Source organism: Odocoileus virginianus, chromosome 18 (genome assembly GCF_023699985.2).
Source record: "Odocoileus virginianus isolate 20LAN1187 ecotype Illinois chromosome 18, Ovbor_1.2, whole genome shotgun sequence".
NCBI classification, from domain to species: Eukaryota; Metazoa; Chordata; class Mammalia; order Artiodactyla; family Cervidae; genus Odocoileus; species Odocoileus virginianus.
In genome coordinates, this window is record NC_069691.1 from 36668204 (window position 1) to 36691037 (window position 22834).

Consider the following 22834-nt stretch of genomic DNA (forward strand, 5'->3'; position numbering starts at 1 on the left):
TTCTTATGCATGTAGTTATCCAGTTTCTCTAGCATTATTTATTGAAGCTTGATGAAAGTGAAAGAGGAGAATGAAAAACTTGGCTTAAAGCTCAACATTCAGAAAAATAAGATCATAGCATCTGGCCCCATCACTTCATGGCAAACAGATCCCCCCAAATAGCAGAAACAGTGGCAGACTTTATTTTGAGGGGCTCCAAAATCACTGCAGATGGTGACTGCAGTCATGAAATTAAAAGACTCCTTGGAAAGAAAGTTATGACCAACCTAAACAGCATATTAAAAGCAGAGACATTACTTTGCCAACAAAGGGTCCTTCTAGTTAAGGCTATGGTTTTTTCAGTGGTCATGTATGGATGTGAGAGTTGGACTATAAAGAAAGCTGAGCGCAGAAGAATTGATGCTTTTGAACTGTGGTGTTGGAGAAGACTCTTGAGGGTCCCTTGGACTGCAAGGAGATCCAACCAGTCACCAGTCCTAAAGGTGATCAGTCCTGAAATTTCATTGGAAGGACTGATGTTGAAGCTGAAACTCCAATACTTTGACCACCTGATGCAAAGAGCTGACACATTGGAAAAGACCCTGATGCTGCGAAAGATTGAAGGCAGGAGGAGAAGGGGATGGCAGAGGATGAGATGGTTGGATGGCATCACAGACTCAATAGACATGAGTTTGAGTAAACTCTGGGAGTTGGTGATGGATAGGGAGGCCTGGTGTGCTGCAGTCCATGGGTCACGAAGAGTTGGACACGACTGAGCAACTGAACTGAACTGAACTGAGTTATTGAAGAGAATATCCTTTCCCCATTAAATTTTCTTGGTTCCCTTGTCAGATGTTAGTTGACTATATATTCAAACATTTATGTCTGGGGACTTCATTCAGTTTCATTTGTCTATGTGTCCATTTTTTTCCCCCAGTATGTTTGTCTTTTGATTACTATAGCTGTGCCAAACAGTTTGACGTCAGAAACTGATGTCTCCAGCTTTGTTCTCTTTTCTCAGGATTGCTTTGAGTATGTGGGAACTTTGGTGATTCCATACAAATTTTAAAATTTTTTTCTACTTCTTTGAAAAAGGCAGTTGAAATTTTGATAAGGATTTCATTGAATAAAGATGGTTTTGAGTAGTATGGACGTTTCAACAATATTAATTCTTCTGATCCATGAGTATGGCATATCTTTCCATTTGTTTGGGTCTTTTTCAAATTCTTTCATCAGAGTCTTATAGTTTTCAGTATAGATCTTTCACTTTTTTGATTAAAGTTATTCCTAAATGCTTTATTGTTTTTGATGTTATTGTGAATGGGATAATTTTGTTTGTTTCTCTTTTGACTGTTGTTAGTGTGTAGAAGCACAGCTGATTCTGTATATTGATTTTGTATTGTGCAACTTTACTGAATTCACTGATTAGTTCTAACTGCTTTTTGATGGAGCCATTAGGATTTTCTACATATCATATTATTTGCAAAAAAACCTAGAATTTTGTGTCTTCCTTTTTGAGTTGGATGCCTTTTATTTCCTTTAATTGCCTGATTGCTCTGGCTAGGACTTCCAGTACAATGCTGAATACAAGTGAGAGTGAGCATCCCTGACTTATTCCTGATTATAGAGAAAAAGCTTTTAATGTTTTGCCATTAAATATAATGTTATCTGTGGGTTTGTCATGTGCTGTGCTCCACTCAATCACTCAGGCGTGTCTGACTCTTTGCGGCCCCATGGACTGCAGTCCACCAGGTTCTTCTGTTCACGATGTTGAGGTATGTTTCTTCCATACTTGATTTGTTGAGCATTTTTAAAAAAATTATTTATTTTTAATTGAAGGGTAATTGCTTTACAATATTGTGTTGGTTTCTGCCATACGTCAACATGAATCAGCCATAGGTGTGCATATGTTCCCTCCCTTTTGAACCTCCCTCCCACCTCCCTCCCCATCCCACCTTTCTAGGTTGTTATGGTGTTGAGCATTTATTATCATGAGAGTTTGTTGTATTTTGTCACTTTTTTTTCTACATCTATTGGGCTGATCATATGATTTTTATCTTCTTTCTATTAATGTGGTATTTCACATTTATTGATTTGTATAAGTTGAACTATCCTTATATCTCAAGGATAAATCCTGATAGATTGTGGTGCAAAATCTTTTTATGTGGTTTGCTAATATTTTGTTGAGAATTTTTACAACTATATTCATGAAGGATATTTGCCTGTAGTTTTCTGGTATTAATAGTATTCTTACTTATCTGGTTTTGCTATCAGGATAATGCTGGACTTATAAAGTGTGCTTATTAGTGTTCCTTCCTTTTTAATTTTTTGGAAGAGTTTGAGAAAATTGGCATTAATTTTTCTTTAAATGTTTGGGAGAATTTACTAATAAAGTCATCTGGTCCCATGTTTTTTTTGTTGGGAGGTTTTTGATTACTGATTCAATCTCTTTACTCTCTCGTCTATTCAGATTATCTTCATGATTCAGCAGGTAGTGGGTTTCTTTCTAGGATTTTTTTCTGTTTCTTAGAATTATCCAATTTGTTGGTGTATAATTGCTCATAGTAGTTTCTTATGATCTTTGTATTTCTGTGGTATCTGATGCAGTGTCTCTTCTTTGACTTCTTGTTTTATTTATCTAACTCTTTTCTTAAGTCTTCTTGTCTAGCTAAAGATTTTTCAACTTTGTTTATCTTAAAAATTTTTTTTTGGTTTTATTAACTTTTTATACTTTTTCTGGTCTCTACTTCACTTTTTCCTTCTGCTAAAGTTTAGTTTGTTCTTCTTTTTCTAGTTTATTGCTACAAACATCCCTCTTAGCAATGCTTTTGCTCCATCCCCTTAGTTTTAGTATGTTTATTTCTGCCCACTAGGTCAGGCAGTGATTGTGACCAGAGTCAGTGCTGACTACAGAGGGTGAGCTGTATGTATCTACCTAGTGGCGAGGGTCAGTTGCAGGTAAAAATGTAGTGATGGGGGTCAGGGCAGTCAGGAAGGCCTGGGGTCAGTTACAGACTCATTGGCAGCTCTGGGACCCTGGCTATTGCTGTGTACTACCATGGCTGCTGGGTCTTCCATGGGTGCATGGCAGTGAAGGACAGTCAGAGTGGCTGAGCCAGGGGCATGCAGATGCCGAGCTGGAGGGGCTTAGCTTCAGGTGAGAGCAATGGTACAGGCCAATGACAGAAGACAAGGCCCAGTCTGGTCCCCAAAGCAGCTGCATGGGCCCTGGTCACTGATGTGGTCTTCTGTGGCTCCACCCTCCCGGGTGTACATGCTACAGTGGAGTCCAGCGACAGGCACCAGGCCAATGGCACACACGTGCACACTTAGAAGGACTAACCCTGAGTGTGTGCACCGTAGTGATGGTTTAGTGGACTAGGTGGTTAAATGGACTGAGTCGTGTCTGATTGTTGTGACCCCGTGGACTGTAGCCTGCCAGGCTCCTCTGTTCATGGGATTTCCTAGGCAAGAACACTGGAGTGGGTTGCCATTTCCTTCTCCAGGGGCTCTTCCTGCCCTAGGAATCGAACCCAGGTCTCCTGCATCGAAGGCAGTTTCTTCACCAACTGAGCCACCAGAGAAGCCTAGTGTATGTATAGTGATGAGGTTCAACTCAGGGGTCTAGGCTGGTGTGTTGCATCTGCACAGCTGCAGAGGCCTGGGCTGGTTGCTCGGGGAACCCCCGGCTCTGTTAGGGTGAAGGGTGGGAGCGGGAGCAGGGAGGGACTCAGGTGGCCGGTGTCAGTCGGTGAACGTGAGCATCTGCGGGGTGAAAGCGGATGACATCTTCAGGGCTCCTTAGCGGCTGTTCGGGCCATCGATTCCTTCAGTGGCAAAATCCAAAGCTGGTCACTTGGAACTGTAATTGCTCTAGGTGCATGGCTGCTACTGGGAGCCTTTGCTTTTCTTCCTTGTTTCTAGCCATCTCTATATGTCTCATCTTTGCAGCTCTGAGTTGGTTAAGTCAGAAGTGGGTTTGTGCAATGTCCCAAAAGGCTGGTGGAGCTAGTTACTCACCTTGCTCTTCCTTTCCTGGGAAGGAAATTCTTTCTAGTTGGGAAGGTTCCTCTTGGTGCTGAGCCATGCTGGCTTAGGGGCTGGGATAATCATGCAGAGTTACGCTCTCTTCCTCTTTTCCTGTAGCTGTTCTCAGGTTTTCGTTCCACTGTGTTACTGATTTGTCTTCTTTTTTTTGACTGCACTGTGCAGCTTCTGGGATCTTAGTTCCCCCACCAGGGATTAAACCTGGGCCCACAGCAGTGAAAGCATAGAGTCCTAACCACTGGCGCAGGCAGGCGTGTTAAGTCGCTTCAGTCATGTCCGGCTCTTTGCAACCCCATGGACTGTAGCCCGCCAGGCTTCTCCGTCCATGGGATTCTCCAGGCAAGAATTCTGCAGTGGATTGCATGTCCTCCTCCAAGGGATCTTCCTGACCCAGAGATGGAACCCGTGTCTCCTGCGGATCCCACATTGCAGGCAGATTCTTCACTGCTGAGCACACTGGGGAAGTGCACTAACCACTGGACCGCCAGGGGATTCCCTGTTGCTGGAGTTTCTTAAGCGGACCCCAGAGAGCTCGCAGAGCTGCCTTTGTCTGGGATAGCTGTCTAACTGTTAAGGCTGAGGTCTCCTAATGCACCATTTTGGTGACATCACTCTCCTTTTATGTCATACTTTTAAAGGCACAATGGATATGGATTGTTTTACTTTCAAAATAGATGACAAAGTACATGTTTATTGTGCAGTGACATTATACCTGTGTGAAAAGATTACAATATATATTGACATTCCCAGATTCATCACAACAGTCCCAACTCACAGGAAAACAGTGATCAGAAAAATACAAAAATTTAAAACGCAACATCTTATCACAGCAAGATTTCTTCACAAAAATAAAAATGAAAAAGGTTCAACAAAAGTAAATTTCTGAGTGGCTCATTTTGTAAGCTGAGCCAGGAAAGCTGTTTACTGATAGTGAGTTAATTAAGTCATGTTTAATGGCAGCAGCTAAAGAAATATTTCTGGAGAAAATAAACTTAAGACCAGGAGCTCTTCATTGAGGACAGTTACTTGAAGCGTTGAGAACACTGGGAGCAACATCAGTAGTTAATTAAAAATCAAAGACAGTGATGTCCACAGGTTTTCCTTGGCTCTTGATGAGCTGACAGATGTTACTAATACTGTTCAATACATTGTTTATTCAAGGAGTCAATGCTGAGTTTGAAGCAACTGAAGAATCAGCCTCTATAAGTTGTCTGCACTGGAACAACTAAAGATGAGAATATTTTCAAAGAAATTGAGAAAACTTTAACTCAGTACAACCTGAAGTGGAATCTGCTGAGATGAGTTCCAGCTGATGGTGATAAAAATTTGTGTGAAGACTTATTTGAACAAATTTATAAAGCTTGTGGTTAATCACTGTATTATTCACCCGTGGGTCATTGGCACAAAGTTTTTCAATTTCTTGTGCTTTTGAACCAGTAGCCTCCATGTTAAATGTCATTTACTCTGGTGGATTTAATAACTATCAGTTCTGTGGACTTTTGTCAAAAATAGAGACTGAATATTTTTTCCTTGCTCTACTACACAGCAGTCGATGGCTTAGTCGTAGTTTAGTTTTATGGCAATTTGGGAACTCGGGCTGAGACTGAATTTTTTTGAAATGAGAACTTCCCTCAATCAATTTTATTGAACACTGGTTTTGAAAATTCTCTCTTGTTGCAGACTTGGTCATATTTCTCAATATAAAATTACAAAGTAAACAGTGCTTATATGTAAATGTAACGCTGTGAGAAAGTCATTTTAAGAACAACTGATGTTCTTTGAATCACAAGTAATGTCAAGCTGTCTGATACACTTCCTGTGCTGTCAAAGTTTTAAAAAGAAGCAAGATCTTCATTCCCACAAAAATTTGCAGGAGATATATTTTCTAAGCTCAAACTACAGTTCCAACAGCATTTTTGGATCTCAATGCATGTGGAAAGGAAATTTCCATATTTCAAAATCCATTTAACTTTCCAACTGAGTATCTTCCACCTAACCTTTAATTGGAAGTGATTAATCTGCAATATAATGGCATGGTAATTGTCAAATATCAAGAGAAGAACCTAATAGAATTCTGTAAATTACTTCCAAGTGATAAATATGCTCAATCAAACTTATATGCTCATAGGCTGATATCAGTATTTTGCCATATCGATCTATATAAAAGCTACTTTCAAAGATGAAATGGATAAAATCTCATTATAGATCAACATTAACAGATGAATATTTGTAATTTACTTTGACTAACAGGGAATACTAACTTTGAATCCCTATTAAATGAACTATTATCTTCTAACAAAGAATTCCATTCTTCTTATTAGTAGACCTGAATTATAAATGATTGTACTCAATTATTGCACTTTGAATTTCATCAATAAAAAATTTATGGAAATTTGCCTTTTCTTTCTCTCTTTTTAGTTAACTTTTTCTATAATGTACTCAATTTTGCCTCAGTTCATAAACCTAGAATATTTACTTTCTGGTTCATTATAGAAAAAAATTTTTGCTCTCTGGTTTTGAAGGAAATGGCACCCCACTCCAGTATTCTTGCCTGGAAAATCCCATGGACAGAGGAGCCTGGCGGACTACAGTCAACGGGGTTGCAAAGACACGACTGAGAGACTAACACTGGTTTTGATCAATCCTGTTCTATCCTCTTTTTTTAAAAGATAATTTTATCTCTTTACTTATTTTTGGATGTGCTGGGTCTTTGTTGCCGCGAGGGCTTTTCTCTGCAGCAAGCGAGGCCTACTCTCTAGTCCTGCTGGGCCTCTCACTGTGGTAGCTTCTTTTGTTGCGGAGCAAGGATTCTAGGGTGCTTGAGCTTTAGCAGTTGCGGCCCCTGGGCTCTAGAGCACAAGCTCAATAGTTGCGGCACACACGCTTAGTTGCTCTGAAGCATGTGGGATCCTGCTCGTTCAGGGATCGAACCTGTGTTTTCTTCATTGGCAGGTGGATTCTTTATCACAGAACCATTAGAGAAGCTCTGGTATTGCTTTAACATGGGAATTCCATCAAAATAATGTATCTTGATATTATTAGTAGAAAGGATCTGATGGTATCACACAAATAAGAAAAGAGATTAGTTACAGTTAATACAGATACATGGCCACTTCATCCCCGTTGCTCCAGTTGACATTGAGCAAGCCACCAGACATGTGAATGAGGCTATTCTAGACCAGCCAAGCTGCCAGTTGACTTGACATTACTGCAGATATGTAAGTAGACTCAGGGGGAACCAGCAAGAGCCTGCCTGTATCAGAAGAATTGTCTAGGTAACCCGAAAATGAATACGTGTCTCTGGGGGGGGGGGGGTTGGGTGTGTGTGTGTGTGTGTGTGTGTGTGTGTGCGTTTTGTAGACAGTCTTTTTATCAGCACCATTCGCTTGTGCTCATTTATTGTACCCCCTTTTTAAAGGCCTACTTCTTTTCCTTTGTTAAAAACAAAAAATTCCCAGCACCTTACTGTGACAAAATGCTCCAGAATTAAGTTATGTAATTGCTTTGCAAAATAATAATGCATCTACCTTTCAGCAGCCTTATGCAAACTGCTGTTTGATATTACCTACTCAGATTTAACAATTCTGCAGGGCATAACAGCACTTTAGGTGACTTCCTGGGAGGCCCTGGAAAGGGCCCATTTTTTCAATGCTGAAGTATGGCAGATCCTACATTCTTGGTCACCAAATCCTGGAGTACATCCTTAGGGTTTGAGCTTGCAGATCACTATGGTTGTGCCTATTTTGGGCTTGGCACACCTACTCTGTGTAGGTGACTTTAGAATGGCTGATTACCCTGCTGGTCTCCCCATGGAAGGGGCTAGAGATGGGCTTAAAGCCCCCAGTACTAGACTGAATGGCCAGCTTCCTGACCATGGTTGTTGTGCAACAGCTGTCCATGGTGCTTGGCCCCTTCCTTCTTGGGGCTTTTCCACTCTTACCATGACTAGACATGATTGCTTTAGCAATCTAAACACTCCTGATTTCAGGCTGCTAAGTTCTAAGGTAGTTTGTTAACACAGCAAATGCTAAGTGTTGTAGGTGATCAAATAGGAGAAGGAGTATATCAAGTCTGTATGTATATCGTCACCCTGCTTATTTAACTTCTATGCAGAGTACATTATGAGAAAGACTGGGCTGTATGAAGCACAAGCTGGAATCAAGATTGCCAGGAGAAATATCAATAACCTCAGATATGCAGATGACACCATCCTTATGGCAGAAAGTGAAGAAGAACTTAAGAGCCTCTTGATGAAAGTGAAAGAGGAGAGTGAAAAAGTTGGCTTAAAGCTCAACATTCAGAAAACTAAGATCATGGCATCTGATCCCATCACTTCATGGCAAATAGATGGGGAAACAGTGGAAACAGTGTCAGACTTTATTTTGGGGGGCTCCAAAATCACTGCAGATGGTGATTGCAGCCATGAAATTAAAGGACGCTTACTCTTTGGAAGGAAAGTTATGACCAACCTAGACAGCATATTAAAAAGCAGAGACATTACTTTGTTAACAAAGGGTCTGTGTAGTCAAGGCTATGGTTTTTCCAGTAGTCATATATGGATGTGAAAGTTGGACTATAAAGAAAGCTGAGCGCTTTTGATACTTTTGAATTGCTGCTTTTGAAGTGTGGTGTTGGAGAAGACTCTTGAGAGTCCCTTGGACTGCAAAGAGATCCAACCAGTCCATCCTAAAGGAACTCAGTCCTGAACATTCATTGGAAGGATTGATGCTGAAGCTGAAACTCCAATACTTTGGCCACCTGATGGGAAGAGCTGACTCATTTGAAAAGACCCTGATGTTGGGAAAGATTGAGGGCAGGAGGAGAAGGGGACGAGAGAGGATGAGATGGTTGGATGGCATCACCAACTCAATGAAGATGGGTTTGGGTGGACTCCGGGAATTGGTGATGGACAGGGAGGCCTGGCGTGCTGCGGTTTCATGTGGTCGCAAAGAGCTGGACACGACTGAGCGACTGCACTGAACTGAACTGTAGGTGATCAAGGTAAATGTGCAAGATATCTTCGTCTTGTTTTGCATGCAGCATGTGGGATCTTAGTTCCCTGACCAGCGATTGAACCCTTGTCCCCTGCAGAGGAAGCATGGATCACCAGGGAAGTCCTGAGATACCTTCTTTTTGCCCCTTTCCTGTACCACAGGAGATGGACTCATACGAACTGCAACACTGGCTTCCCTGGCTTCAGAAAATCAGAAAGAGAGGAGAATGATGGAGGGCAAGGTAATAGCTCCTGAGTTCTCTCCTTGTCAGGTCACCGTGGACTGGCTGTGTTCCTTGATCGAAGGTCCCAGCTCCTGTGAGGTAGTCTCATATGTACACAGCCTTCTCCAGGTTTCATAACTACTCCTTCTTCTTGCCCTAATTTAGGCTCAGAGTTCCTGAGTCTCCCTTGCAATCTCTGTCTTCCATGCCCACACCTCTGTTATGGCCCCTTTATTGAGTGCTCCTTCATTTTCCTAATTGGATTGTGCCATCTGTTTCCTGCTGGGACCCTGACTAAGAGTGCAGTCCTTATCCAAAAGGTAACCAACCTCGCAGCAAGGCTTGAATGATTCAGTGGAACGAGTCATGAAAATACGAGGGGGTAAGTGCCAAGATCCCGTAGCAGCAAGGGGGCCGGCTGACTGGAGTGGAGTGGGTTGGGGTGAGTGTAGAAGGCAAAGATTAACAGGGTGGGTGGGTGTGTGTGTGTGTGTGTTGGCGATGGAGGTGCATCATTCAGGGAGGCAAATCATGTATAGTTTGTTGACCTCTGTGGGACTTTGGCTTCTACTCTAAAAGAAATGGGGAACCATTGAAGCCATCTACTCACATCTGATTAAGTCTAATAAGACTACTTTCTGTTATGTGTCAACAGTGGAGCCCTGTGACTCAGTTCTGAATTTCTCTCCTAGTTCCCTGCCTGCTGATGAATGTGTGGGCGTGTTGCACTAGCCCAGCATGCCTGGGCCTGAGTTCAAGGCGTTGTGCCTCTCCTGATACTGTGGGGGACGTGACCTTCTCTTACAGTACAGGATTCAGACTACAGTGTCTTTTTTTGTTAGCATATTCTTTTCAGTTCAGTTAATGATTTGGGAGTGGACACATTTTTCTTACTCTCTTTCTTTTTTTGTTGTTGCTAAAGTCAATAGGCCCTTCTATACTGACTTCAAAAAGGGTACTTATCTAAAGGGTCTGGTACAATAGAGAACTAACTGCTTAACTATCAGCTCTTCAGGGGTCATAATACAAGGAGTTTAACAGAGAAAAAGCTGTCTGCTTGCTTCCTTCTGCAAGATGGTGGTTTGTCTTGAATATTTAAAAAGCAGAGAGTTCATTTGCATATACAATCTAAGCCTATCCAGAAAATAATATACAGATTTGAAGTCTGTTTTAATCCTTCAATTGAAATTTCCATCAGTGCTGGGGCTTCTGGTATTAGGTCTAGATCACCCTCTGCAGGTTACGTGAACGAAGTTGATTCTCCTCCCATGGTACTCGAAGGGGTCCACTCTCTCCCTGTTGATTCTCAAAAATTCTCCCCAGGCAGACTCTTGGGGAATACAGACTCCACATATCTATATCAGACATGCGTGTTCCCTCTCAGTCAAGCTGATCTTTCCTAGGTCTCACCCCAATCAAAACATTACTTCATAGAGTCGCTGTATTCCCTTAGGCCCCATTCTTTGCTTTCAGCTCAGAAGGAAACCAAGATAATCTGATTAATTAAGCAGACTGAAGACTGCTCTTCCTGGCTAACAACCAGCTGGCCTATCAGAATCAGTTCTAATCTTTGTTGTCTAACCTTGACCCTAATTTGTTCTTAAATTTGTTATTGACATGACTATTTTTAAACATTTCTGCTCATGAAACAGGCTATTCCAGTGGGTATGCAGTAGAAAAAGAACTGGACTTTGTCCCTCTGCAATCTTACTCAATTTCCCTCGCCATCAGCTGATAGTCAAACTAAATCAGTAAAACATCAAAAATTTTTGAGAATCAAGACAGGACTTCAAGGTTGTTAAAGTAAACAAAATTCCCAACAACTTAACCTACTAATTATTATGACAGAACATTTTTACAAGAAAAAAAATCAAAACACAATCTCAAGAAGAACAGTCCTTTACACTGAATAAACTTATTTTTATGAAAACTTGATACACTGTCATTTATTTACTTATTCTTCATTTCCACACTCGTCAGTGAAAACTTGCCATAGACAGGCAACTTTTAACATCTTTTCTGGTTTTAAAAGTCTACACCTCTCACCTTGTCCAAATGAATCTCCAGGATGAGCTGGCTCCTTGTGTCTCTGGACTGTGTATTTTCTTGGTATCTCTCATGTCTAGCACAGTGCCAGGAATAGCAATAAATTAAATAAATTAAAAGATGGAACAATGCTTGCTGAACTATAGTCATGTATGGAAGGAGTCAAACCCAGAGGCAGGATGAGTATATCCCAGAAGACGGTGAGCCCTCATGCTTCCAGCCTAGCCCAAGATCTGTCACAAGTTGTCAAGTCAATTCTGGATTCTTGGTTTAACAGCCAAAGTTCTTCAGTCCTGCCCAGAATCCAGGGGAAGTGTCAAAAGTGAAAAATCACAGACTCATTCAGTTCAGTTCAGTTCAATCGCTCAGTCGTGTCCAACTCTTTGCGACCCCATGAATCGCAGCACGCCAGGCCTCCCTGTCCATCACAAACTCCCGGAGTTTACTCAAACTCATGCCCATCGAGTCGGTGATGCCATCCAGCCATCTCATCCTCTGTCGTCCCCTTCTCCTCCTGCCCCTAATCCCTCCCAGCATCAGGGTCTTTTCCAAGGAGTCAACTCTTTGCATGAGGTGGCCAAAGTACAGACTCGTTACCATTCTTTAAATGGGCATTTCCTCCCACACACCTAAAACAAGTCTTTATGTAACAGAGGCAGTACATTTATTTATTGAGAGCCAGAGTGCCTGGATTCAAATTTTGCCTCTTGATTAAGATGTTTAATCCTTGTGTCTGTTTCCTTATTTATAAAATGTGGGTCATAACAGTACCTGCTTCATACAGTTGGATTAAATGAGTTGATACACATTTAAAGCTGCTGTTTACATAATTAAATGTTCAACTGTAATATTGACTAATGTATCTCAAGAATTAAGGGAATAGAGGAAGAATTTTTAAAAAGAATTAAACTAGTCCTAAAAGAAGAGTTGATGCATTGCTATTTGGAGTTATTAAGACTGAAGGGGAATATCAAGGTCTATAAAATTTAAAAAAAGCAATTATAAACCTTATAATGCTCCTTTCTCTCAAAGGGCTACATACAGAGATTGAATATATAAGTAGTTTCAAAATTAATTTAGATACATTCTTACAGAATGAATGCATAATAGATTAGTGAGAGAATGGAAGACGGTTGGTGGTATATAATTACTTTTCTGAAGTGGAGTATAGGAAACCAAATCCTTCTTATAAGTGAGTAGAGCTTCTTGTCAGCACATTAAAAAAACTTTGAAAACTTAGAAAAATACCAATGCCAAGGCTCCTCAGCAGAGCTATTAAAGCAGACTTTCTAGAAAAGGGGCCCAGGCACTGGTATTTAAAAATACAGGCTCCCCAAATTCTTGTAAAGGTGAGTCAGGGTTTAGAAACTGTTGGATAAGGCAGGTTCTGTAGAGCAACTTGTCTTAACTATTTCATCTTGTATATAATTCCCACTTTTGTCATCCACAATCAGAATTCCATTTTGTCATAACCTTTTCATTTTTTTCCTGCTCCTGTCTTTTAGTTTCTGTTCCATTGTGCCAGCTGTCTTACAGTCTTCTTATGAAAATGCCTGTTCATGCACGGGTGGACAGTCAATAGGTATTATGTAAAAGTGAAAACAATAAAAGTAACAATTACTGGTGCCAGTTCTCTCAAGATTAAATCACAGGATGACGTGTACACTACTCAACAGGTGGGTATATCAGACTAACACCAAGAACCTCAATGTTCTGTGTTGGCCAAGTGAAGTAAAGATAACTAAGCAGCGACTACCAGAAACGAAACCGCAAGTCTGCCGTCTGCATTAAAATTTTTGAATCCTACAGTTATCAGTACTGGGTTTTTTTTTTTACACCGGGAAACAAAATCTCCCAATACCAAGAAGCTGCTTTTGCACCGCCAAAAGCTGCATAGCGGCAGGCTGCCAGCAGGACCATCCGGACACGCTGCAGTGGTATCTCCAGGCGGGTTCCTTTAATCCGCCTCTCCCTAGGCTAACTCCCCACTGCGGCGCAGTCCCACAGCCAGCACTCGCGCGCACCACCCTTCCAGCTCAGGGACTGCTGCTGAGCGCTTGGCCGCCCACGCCGTCTTCCAGCCGCAGTGCGCGGCCTTGGCTTTGAACGCGCGTGCGCTTAAGCAGGGGCGGGCGGGTCGAAGTTGGAGGAGGCGGGGCAAGCCCTTGAGGTCTGCAGGCCATTGGCTGTCTCCCGATAGTCACCGCCCTCAGGCGTTCGAGACGGCGGGGCGGGCCACGTCAGGCAGCCGGCGTGGGGCTGAGCTTGTGGCAGAAGGGAGGTAAGCTTTGCGGGTGTTAGGCGGCGGGCTGCGGGCCTCTGCCTCCTGCACAGAGGTCGCCCGATGACACTCGCCTGTGGCCTGACTCAGCTTGCTGGGAGGGAGGCTGAGGCCCGATGGGCCTGGAGCTCTAATGGGAGATGGGGTAATAGAGCATGTGGTGGCAGGGCCGCGTCGCGTTTGGGGCGGCCGGGAAGGGGACAGGTCTTGTCGATTGCCCTCGTCCTGTCCTGCTGGGGTTCTGAATTCCCGAAGGAGTAGGCCTTCGGCGTTAGAGAGCTCCCGGATGCCTGGGTGGGGCCGGCTCTGCTGACTGCGGTGGGGCTCAGCGGGATCCTGATTCGGAAACAGGTCGGCGCGCCTACCTTCCTGCAGCAGGTTGCAGTCATCCCACTTTTCCCTAGTCTGAAGGCAGCACAGGGGACTGTAGCCCTCCCCTCCTTGTCCTGGAGTGACTGTCTCCTCCTAATTCCCGGTGACTCACTCAGATCCTGTCTACTTTAATGCAAGGGCTTGTGGGTGAGCAGGGCCTGTTTTCAGATCTCCTGGCTCTGTCCTCACTTGCAGGAATTACTTGAAGAAGTAGTATGTTTCTGTATCTCTGTATGTATATCACATACACGTATGAATGTGTTTTGAAATGTCAGCAACAGCTCTGCAGAGATTTACAGAGACTTGCCCGTTGTGTTGCCCCTTACTCTCCATCAGTTTTAGTTTCAGCATGATATCCTCAGTTTAGTTTCTAAATTTGGAGCTTCTGAAATCAATGAAGTCATGCTATCAAGTACCATTGCAATCACTCATTCATCTGTTTAGCACTTTTTCAGTGGGTTCCTTGGTGGTCAGGGTCTTATGCCATAAAGTAAAACGGTCATTCCCTGTCTTTTTCTTCCAGTTTACCAGCCAGTTTTACTGTCTAGATTTGATTATTCAATTTCAGGTTCTAGATTTAGGCACAGAAGCTTATGATCCTGTATCATAAGCTATATAATGTAGCTCTTCTGGGACCTCATTCAGTTTTCCTTACTTTCACCTCCTGTAAGCCTCAGACTGTTATAGCTCTGAGGCATAGTCCTGCTAAGTATCACTAAAGACCTAGGTCTCAGGCACCCCATCTGTAAAGTGAGGGGATGGAGTTAGAAATATTTAGTAATATCGAGATATTCAAGGACAGGATGGGCAGATTGCACGTTTACTGAACTGTGTTAATATTTGAGAAGTAACCATTTACAAAACCCTGGATATATTTTAAGATTATATGTTTTACTCTTCCTGAATCTGTCCACATTGACTTTTTTTTTTCACATTGACTTTTTGACTAGCAAGCAAGTGCATGTTTACAATTTTGATTCACATATAATTCCCGCACTCAAAGCACTATGACTCATCTAAATTTTGAAATGTAATAATCAGGAGATTTGAAATGTTACATTTAAGGGTATGATATAAAAACATTGGATAAGAATGCAATTTTCAAAGCATTTTTACTTGCTTTAGTAGGTTAGTGGTAACTAAAACTGCCTTGGTTATTTGCTTACTTGGTTAATATTTGGTAGTTGTCATCACCTGGTTAATGTCTTTCAATATCATGTCTATGTTAACATTTATTTTATCAACCTAAAATTTACTGGATTTTAATTGATTGCTGCTTTACAGTTGAGAATTAATAACCAAAAGGTAAGCAAATCATCAGTTTGAGAGTAAAGATGCTCATAGAGATGTAACAGTAGTTTTTCATTTGTTGATTTATTGATGGTACTTATTAAGTAATCCATTTGGTCTTTCTGCAGGTGTAAAATTTCTAGAATAGTTTTTTTGAGACATAATATTCATAGCCTTGGAGAAGGGCATGGCAACCCACTCCAGTGTTCTTGCCGAAAGAATCCCATTGACAGACGAGGCTGGCAGGCTATGGTCCATAGTGTCGCAAAGAGTTGGACATGGACTAAAGTGGCTTACACACACATTCATAGCCTTGTGATACTTTTTGACTGTTATTCACAAACCATTAAGTGAATTAAATTAAACCCCTACATCACTACTAGGGGTTGGGAAAATTTAAGAAAACAGAACTTTAAAAAATTTTTCTAGTTCTAGAAATGGAGCAGATCAAGATGGAAAGACTGGGGAGAAATGCAGGAGCTGAGGAAAAAAATCCAAATGGAGTCTTCTGGTTTAACATTTGGGGAGACTCAGGGATTCAGATTATATGTTAAAATATCTGTGTGAAGGAAAAAAAATTAAAATTTGGGGAGAAAAACAGTGAAAAATGAAATATATTTGGAAGAAATGTAAGGAAATAGTAGTGTCAGGATTATTTTTGGGTCTGTAGCAAAACCTGGTCATAATATTTCTTGGTTTATAACAATGAGCTCAGTTACTTCAAAAAAGAAACCAAGGGTGATAATTTAAACTTTAATCAAGTTGGCAATAGAGATTTCTTTAGGAAATGTGAAAATCTATAAGTATTATATTTCTTAAGTATTACAGATCTAAAGATGAGTAATATAATAAAATATGGTATAGTTTTATAAGTATAATATCAATCTTTGATTCACAATTAGTGATAAATTGGATGGAAGTTGTGTGTACTGTTTCCACAGGATAGGATACAAATTTGCTAAGCTAATAGAGCAAGGGTTACTTGTCAATTTTCTCCCATTTCAATTATTTGAAACAGAGTTTTCAAGCAATGCAGAAGACCTCATCCACTTTTCAAACAATAGATTGAATGTTGTTTTTATTAGTTGGGTCTGCCAAGTACTTCTGGCCTCATAATTTTTTTAACCTATTCTAAGCCACATTGGATGGAGAAGGCAATGGCATCCCACTCCAGTACTCTTGCCTGGAAAATCCCAGGGATGAGGGAGCCTGGTGGGCTGCTGTCTATGGGGTGGCACAGAGTTGGACACGGCTGAAGTGACTTAGCAGTAGCAGCAAGCCACATTGGAAGTAATAATACTGCATTTAGGATTTAAAATTTTTGTTGATTTATATTGGATTTCATTCAGTTAGCCTGAGTTACTTTAGTTTTATATATTTTGAAAATATTTCAGAAGCTCTGACATTAAGTACTGTAAAATTTTCCATTGTTCATGAAGGGAAAATATTTCTTCAGACCCAAGGAAGTTGAGAATTCAAATGGCATTGATAGTTTGTTATTATTTATTTTAAAATCCATAATTTCACTTACTGTGAACCAGTGTTTCATTCAACCTTCTAAACTGAAGAATTTAGTTCGTTCCAGTGTATTAGATTATATCCTCTAATCTTTTGGGTCAGATAAGTAACTGTTTGCTAATTTGGCTCGTAAGTGTGTTCAACAAATGTTGTCATTGTGAATGTTGAACTATAGTTCTGTCAGAAGGTTTTCTGGTTGGTTGGATCCATGGATGCAGAACCATAACTAGGGAGGGCCCTAGCTACATGGTAGATTCATGTGTGAGTTTTTCACTTCAGGGAGGGTCAACACCCCTAACCCCCAGGTTGTTCAAGAGTCAGCTGCACTTTTCATCACATGTGACAACTCTCATTTTATTGGAATGCCTGGAAGGTTATGTTGAGCATTTTTAGGTTGATTCTAGTCTGGGAGGTATGAAAAATTCCTTGATACTAATGACAGTTGCCATGGGTGTGAGAGGTGGGCGTACCTGCATTTACCTCTGATTTCCCTCCAGTTATTTTGGGACTGAGAGTCTTGGGGAATAAGGTTGTGTTTCTAAGGAGAATTCTGCACTCCTGCATGAAGATTCCTTTCACCTACTCCAAATTTGACTCCAGCATCTCTCTCCTGCAAGATCACAGTTTCCCTCATTACTGGATTGTTCCCTTCAGTATCTAAACATGCTGTTCCTTTTCCTACCTTAAAATAATTACTCTTTGTTGACCCCATTTCCTCCTTATGCCACCACACTATTTTCCTTTATGGCAAGACTTACACTCATGTGTCCAATTACTTCCCCCATTCTTTATTAAACTCACTTTCATTAGACTGTCTCCCTCAGTTCAGTTCAGTCTCTCAGTCATGTCCGACTCTTTGTGACCCCATGGACTGCAGCATGCCAGGCCTCCCTGTCTATCACCAACTCCCAGAGTTTACTCAAACTCATTTCCATTGAGTCGTTGAGGCCATCCAACCATCTCATCCTCTGTCGTTCCCTTCTCCTCCTGCCTTCAATCTTTCCCAGCATCAGGGTCTTTTCAAATGAGTCCGTACTACTATAAAAAAGTTTTGCTTTCCTCAGTCACTAATGACTTTCATTGTGCTAAGTCCAAAGGTCTGTTTTTAATTTATATCTTTTACATGACCGATCGTCATTTCGCCCCCAACTTTATTGACATATGATTGACACATAACATTGTGTAAGTTTAAGGTACAACATGTTGATTTGATACATTTAGAAACTGTAAAATGATTAGCATGGTAGCATGAGCCACCCCCTGTATTCTGCCACATAGTTACCATTTCCTATCAGCAGTTTTGGAAATAGTTGATCACTTTCTGCTTCTTGAAACATTCTCTTTCCTTATTATAAAAAATGCCACAATTCCTGGTTTTCCTCCTGCCCCTCTGCGCCTCTTCAACTCCTTTATTCTTTCTTATTGCCCTCACCTCTTAAATAGGAGAGCTCCTCAGCTCAGTCCTCACAGTCCTTTAATCATATCATTCAGCCTTTTTTTTTCTTCATTTTTTTTCTTTTGAAAAATATGCCCTGCCCCCTATTCAGTCTTTATGTGCTAATAATACCCTATTAGGCTTCTCCCCATGGCCTAGCAGTAAAGAATCCACCTGCAATGCAGGAGATGCTGAAGACTCAGGTTTGATCCCTGGGTCGAGAAGATCCCCTGGAGGAGGGCATGGTGACCCATTCCAGTATTCTTGCCTGGAGAATCCTATGGACAGAGGAGCCTGGTGGGCTACAGTTCATAGGGTCGGACATGACTGAAGTGACTGAGCATGCATGCTCACATGCAATACCCTATTTCCCAATTTATATATATATATACACACACACATACACACACACGTGTGTGTATGTGTGTGTGTGTAATATATAGCCTGGACCTATTAATCTTTTTAAATGATTTACATAGATGGGATTTTACACATTGACATTTGATATTTTAAAAATTTTATTTTTGACTGTTCTGGATCTTGTGTGCAGGCTTTCTCTAGTTGTATTGAGTAGGGGCTACTCTGTAATTGCAGTGTGCAGGCTTCTCATTGCAGTGGCTTCGCATGTTGTGGAGCCCAGGCTCTAGGCATATGGGCTTCAGTAGTTGTGGTTCTTGGGCTTAATTGCTACGCAGTATGTGGAATTGTCCCAGACCAGGGATCGAACCTGTGTCTCCTGCATTAGCAGGTAGATTCTTAACCACTAGACCACAGGGAAGTCCTGTACACCTCTTCTTTTGAACTCTAGACTCCGTGTATCTAGATGCCTACTTAGCTTTTCTACTTGGAGGACTAAATAGAAATCTCAAATATAGCTCCTGATTTTCTTCCTACACCTACATCACCTGTGGTCTTCCTCATCTCAGATCATGGATATTTTATCTTTTCCATTACTTGGGCCAGAAACTTGGGTGTCAGCCCTGATTCTTCTCTTTTTCTCACAATCCACTTGTAAACTACTAGGAAAGCCTATTGTCTGTCCCTTCAAAATATGGCTAGAATCTGAGTACTTTTCACTATCCACTGCTCCCACCCTAGTCTAAGCCTCCATTGTGTATGTTCTTGATGTTGTGGTAGTCTCTGTATCAGTTACTTATTACCATTCACTGTAGGAATTTGGTGGCTTAAAGCAACAATCTTTTATTAGTTTATGATTCTGGGGTTGGCAGTTTGGATTAGGCTTGGGGCGGCCAGGTGTGGGGGGAGCTCTTTTTGCTGGTGGGCTCACTCAAGTAGCAAATGGCAACTGTAGGTTTGGAGGCATCAGCTGGAATGGCTTATCTCTGCTACATCTGGTCCTGTAACCTGTCCCATGCTTGGTCTAATAGAGCCAAGAGAGCAAGAAGAAGCTACATGGCCTTCTGAGAGGTCGACTAAGAATTCCCACTTTATTTCTCTCACTGTTGCTCAAAGTAGTTGCAAAGACAGCCCAAAGCCAAGGTGATGGAGAAGTAGACTACTTATGAGAGGAGCAGCAAAGTCACTTTGTAAAGAAATGTGCATGCCAAATTGGGAAGAATTTGGGGCCATTTTTTGCAACCTACCATAGCCTTCTAAGGGCTTCTCAGTGGTGAAGAATCCACTGGCAGTGTAGGAGACACAGGAGATGTGGGTTTGATACCTGTGTCAGGAAGTATTCTTGCCTGGAGAATCCCACGGACAGAGAAGCCTGACAGACTACAGTCCATGGGGTCACAAAGTTGGATTATCAACTTTGTCCACTTCAGTTGGACGTGATTGAAGTGACAGCGGATAGCCTTCTATCTGGTCTGTTTTCCCTTTGTCTCCTACCATATTGTCAGCAACAACAGTGACAGTGGTGCTTTCACAAATCAATTGGATATTAACAAAGTGACTTCATATCTTTGAAGGGTTTTTTTTTTTTTTTTAAATAAATGAATACCTTGGAATTTTCTTCACTTTTCTGTTTACAGTATCACTTCAAAACCAGTTGACCCCTTTCTCCCTCCCTGAATCCTAAATTTGCTCCTGTTCACAGTGCCTGCGGAATGTATTGAACATTTAATAGCAAGCTTGGAAGGAGATATGAAATGGAATGGACAATGAAGGCTGGGGGAACAGGATAGTAAGGATTATCTACCTACCCGCCTACTAATTTACCTGTTTCCCCTCCTTCCTTTCTATCTCTCTCTTTTCAGTTTGTGAGATTTTAAGCTGTATGGAATAGTTAGGGTTTAACAGGCCACTGAGGCCTTATGGAGCTTGGAAAGTGGGGCAAGTGCTGACGGCACTGTTGGAATTGGGTATGAATTAAATGCGGATCCAGGCTAGAGCTGTGCTATGTGCTTAGTTGCTCAGTCGTGTCCGACTCTGTGACCCCATGGACTGTAGCCCGCCAGGCTCCTCTGTTCATGGGGATTCTCCAGGCAAGAATACTGGAGTGGGTTGCCATGCCCTCCTCCAGGGGATCTTCCCAACCCAGGGATCCAACTCAGGTCTCCTGCATTGCAGGTGGATTCTTTACATTCTGAGCCACCAGGGAAGCTAGAACTAAGCATACAAATTTAACATTAATCATGTTATAGTGAAGATTGGCTTCAAATAAAGTTGAGAAAAAGATGAAGCTTGTACTCTCTTCACTCTGCACCCTGTCCTGTAGCCTCTCCTTCCTGACATTTATTGTTCAGTTGCTAAGTCATGTCCAACTCTTTGTGACCCCATGGACTGCAGCACATCAGTGCTGTCCCTGTCCATCACCAACTCCCGGAGCTTGCTCAGACTCATGTCCGCTAAGTCGATGATGCCATCACACCATCTCATCGTCTGTTGCCCCCTTCTCTTTTTGCACCCCATGGATTGAGGATACTTGTGCATTGTTGCCCTGTTTCAAAAACAAATGAATGGAATGTCCCTGGCAGTCCAACGGTTGGGGCTCCGTGCTTCCAATGCAGGGGGCATGGATTCGATCCCAGGTAGGGAACTAGATCTCACATACCATGTGGCCAAAAACAAACAAATGACTCTTCTGGTCTTCGGCTTCTCACTGTGTGACTGCGTCTTTCTTCCACTTGTCTGAACCAGAACCCTTGGAGTCATCCTTCACAGTCATCCTTCATCTTACATTCCACATCCAATCCCTTAGCAAATTCTGTCAAGTTAAGTGTGAAGTCTGACCTCTTCTTACCATCTCCACTGCTGTTCTTTGTTCCCGGCAATATGATTTCTTTCCTGGATGATTGCCATAGCCTCCTTACTGGTCTCCCTTTTCCTGTCCTTGCCCACTTATGGTCTGTTCTCTAGAGGAATCAGATGACCTTTTAAAAATGACAGTCAAGTGTGCTGTCTCCCTGCCCCAAAGCCTCTGGGCTGTCTATCCCCCTCAGAAACATCCAGAGCCCACAGTATCTGCAGGGGCTTCTGTCCTCTGGGCTTGCGCTCCACTCTGTCATCTCTCACTTCCCAGCTTGCACATTTGCATCAACCATACCGCTGTCCTTGGTCTTCCCTGGATTTGCCACACATGCTTCTATCTCAGGGTTGTTGCCCTTAGTATTCCTTCTGTCTGGAACGCTCATTGTTTCCTCTAGGTCTTTTTCCAAATGTCACTATGTCAGAAAGCCATTTCTTTATTCTTTGGCAGATGCCAAAACATGTAAAGACCTCCTGAAAATGTATCTATTGATGGCAACAATTTTTTTAGGTATCATATGCTATCTGCATTTTGGGAAAATTAAAGGAAAAATCAAACTCTTTGTACTGTAATTTAAGAAATTAAAAATAGCTATTCTTTATAAAGTTTCAGTTATGCTAGATAAATAAGTTTTAAAGATCTGCTATACAACCTGATGCCAGTTGTTAAAGTATGATATTATGTATGCCAAAAAATAAAATAAAAAAAAAGGACACAAGGGAACTTTGGAAGGTGTTGCATAAATCTGTTATATTGATTGTGGTGATGGCATCATGGGTGTTTGCACATGTCCAGAGTCATCAAATTGCACACATTAAATATGTGATTTCTTTGTATTTCCATTATACTTCAGTAAATCTATTAAAAAATACCTCTGTCAACAGAGGCCGACATCCTTGATTAAAATGAGATTGGAGGAAGTTGAACACACTGGGGGGAACACTGAATTTTTTTCAGGGACCAGATGGATTAATCTCTTGGCAAACGATTTAGAATCAAAGGTAATTCTGTTAGCTTAGTTGCTTGGAACACTGCAGGACCGTTGTAGCATCTAATAACTCCAAGGTGTGACTTTCTCATTAAATAGCTCTTAATAAGTGGTGTAATTGGATCAAGTGAGCCTTTTTATCTTGGTGTGTGCTGTGGTGAAACTGCCTCTTTAGACAGTGATAAAAGACCATGGTTCCAAGTGAATAAGTAAGATTACTACTTTTTTTTTATTGAGACTAAAAAAAATGAGTTTTTATTTGAAGAGAAGTGGTAATTTTTATTTAATGTACAAAAGTAATGTATGCCCATGGTGGGGGGTGGGGAGTTAAATGTAGCAAATATCAGGAGAAGAGTGATAGTATGTAGTCAGTCATCAACTTGTTAACTAGAAATGAACTTAACATTTTTGCATATTCACTGTTTTCCCTTAGTCTTATCTTTGTATCTG

General features: G+C 41.6%; 1 protein-coding gene across 3 annotated transcripts in view; it reads left to right on the forward strand.

Moving 5' to 3' along the window:
* The first annotated feature begins 13497 nt into the window (after window positions 1-13497).
* FOCAD (focadhesin) overlaps window positions 13498-22834 on the forward strand; it is a 286020-nt gene continuing 276683 nt past the window's right edge. For 2 of the 3 annotated variants that reach the window (XM_070480582.1, XM_070480584.1), the window contains exon 1: window positions 13498-13570. The gene's annotated coding sequence lies outside the window, so the exon portion shown is untranslated. Of the gene's footprint in view, window positions 13571-13614; window positions 13716-22834 lie in introns of those variants that run through there. The other variant, XM_070480583.1, reaches the window with a different exon arrangement.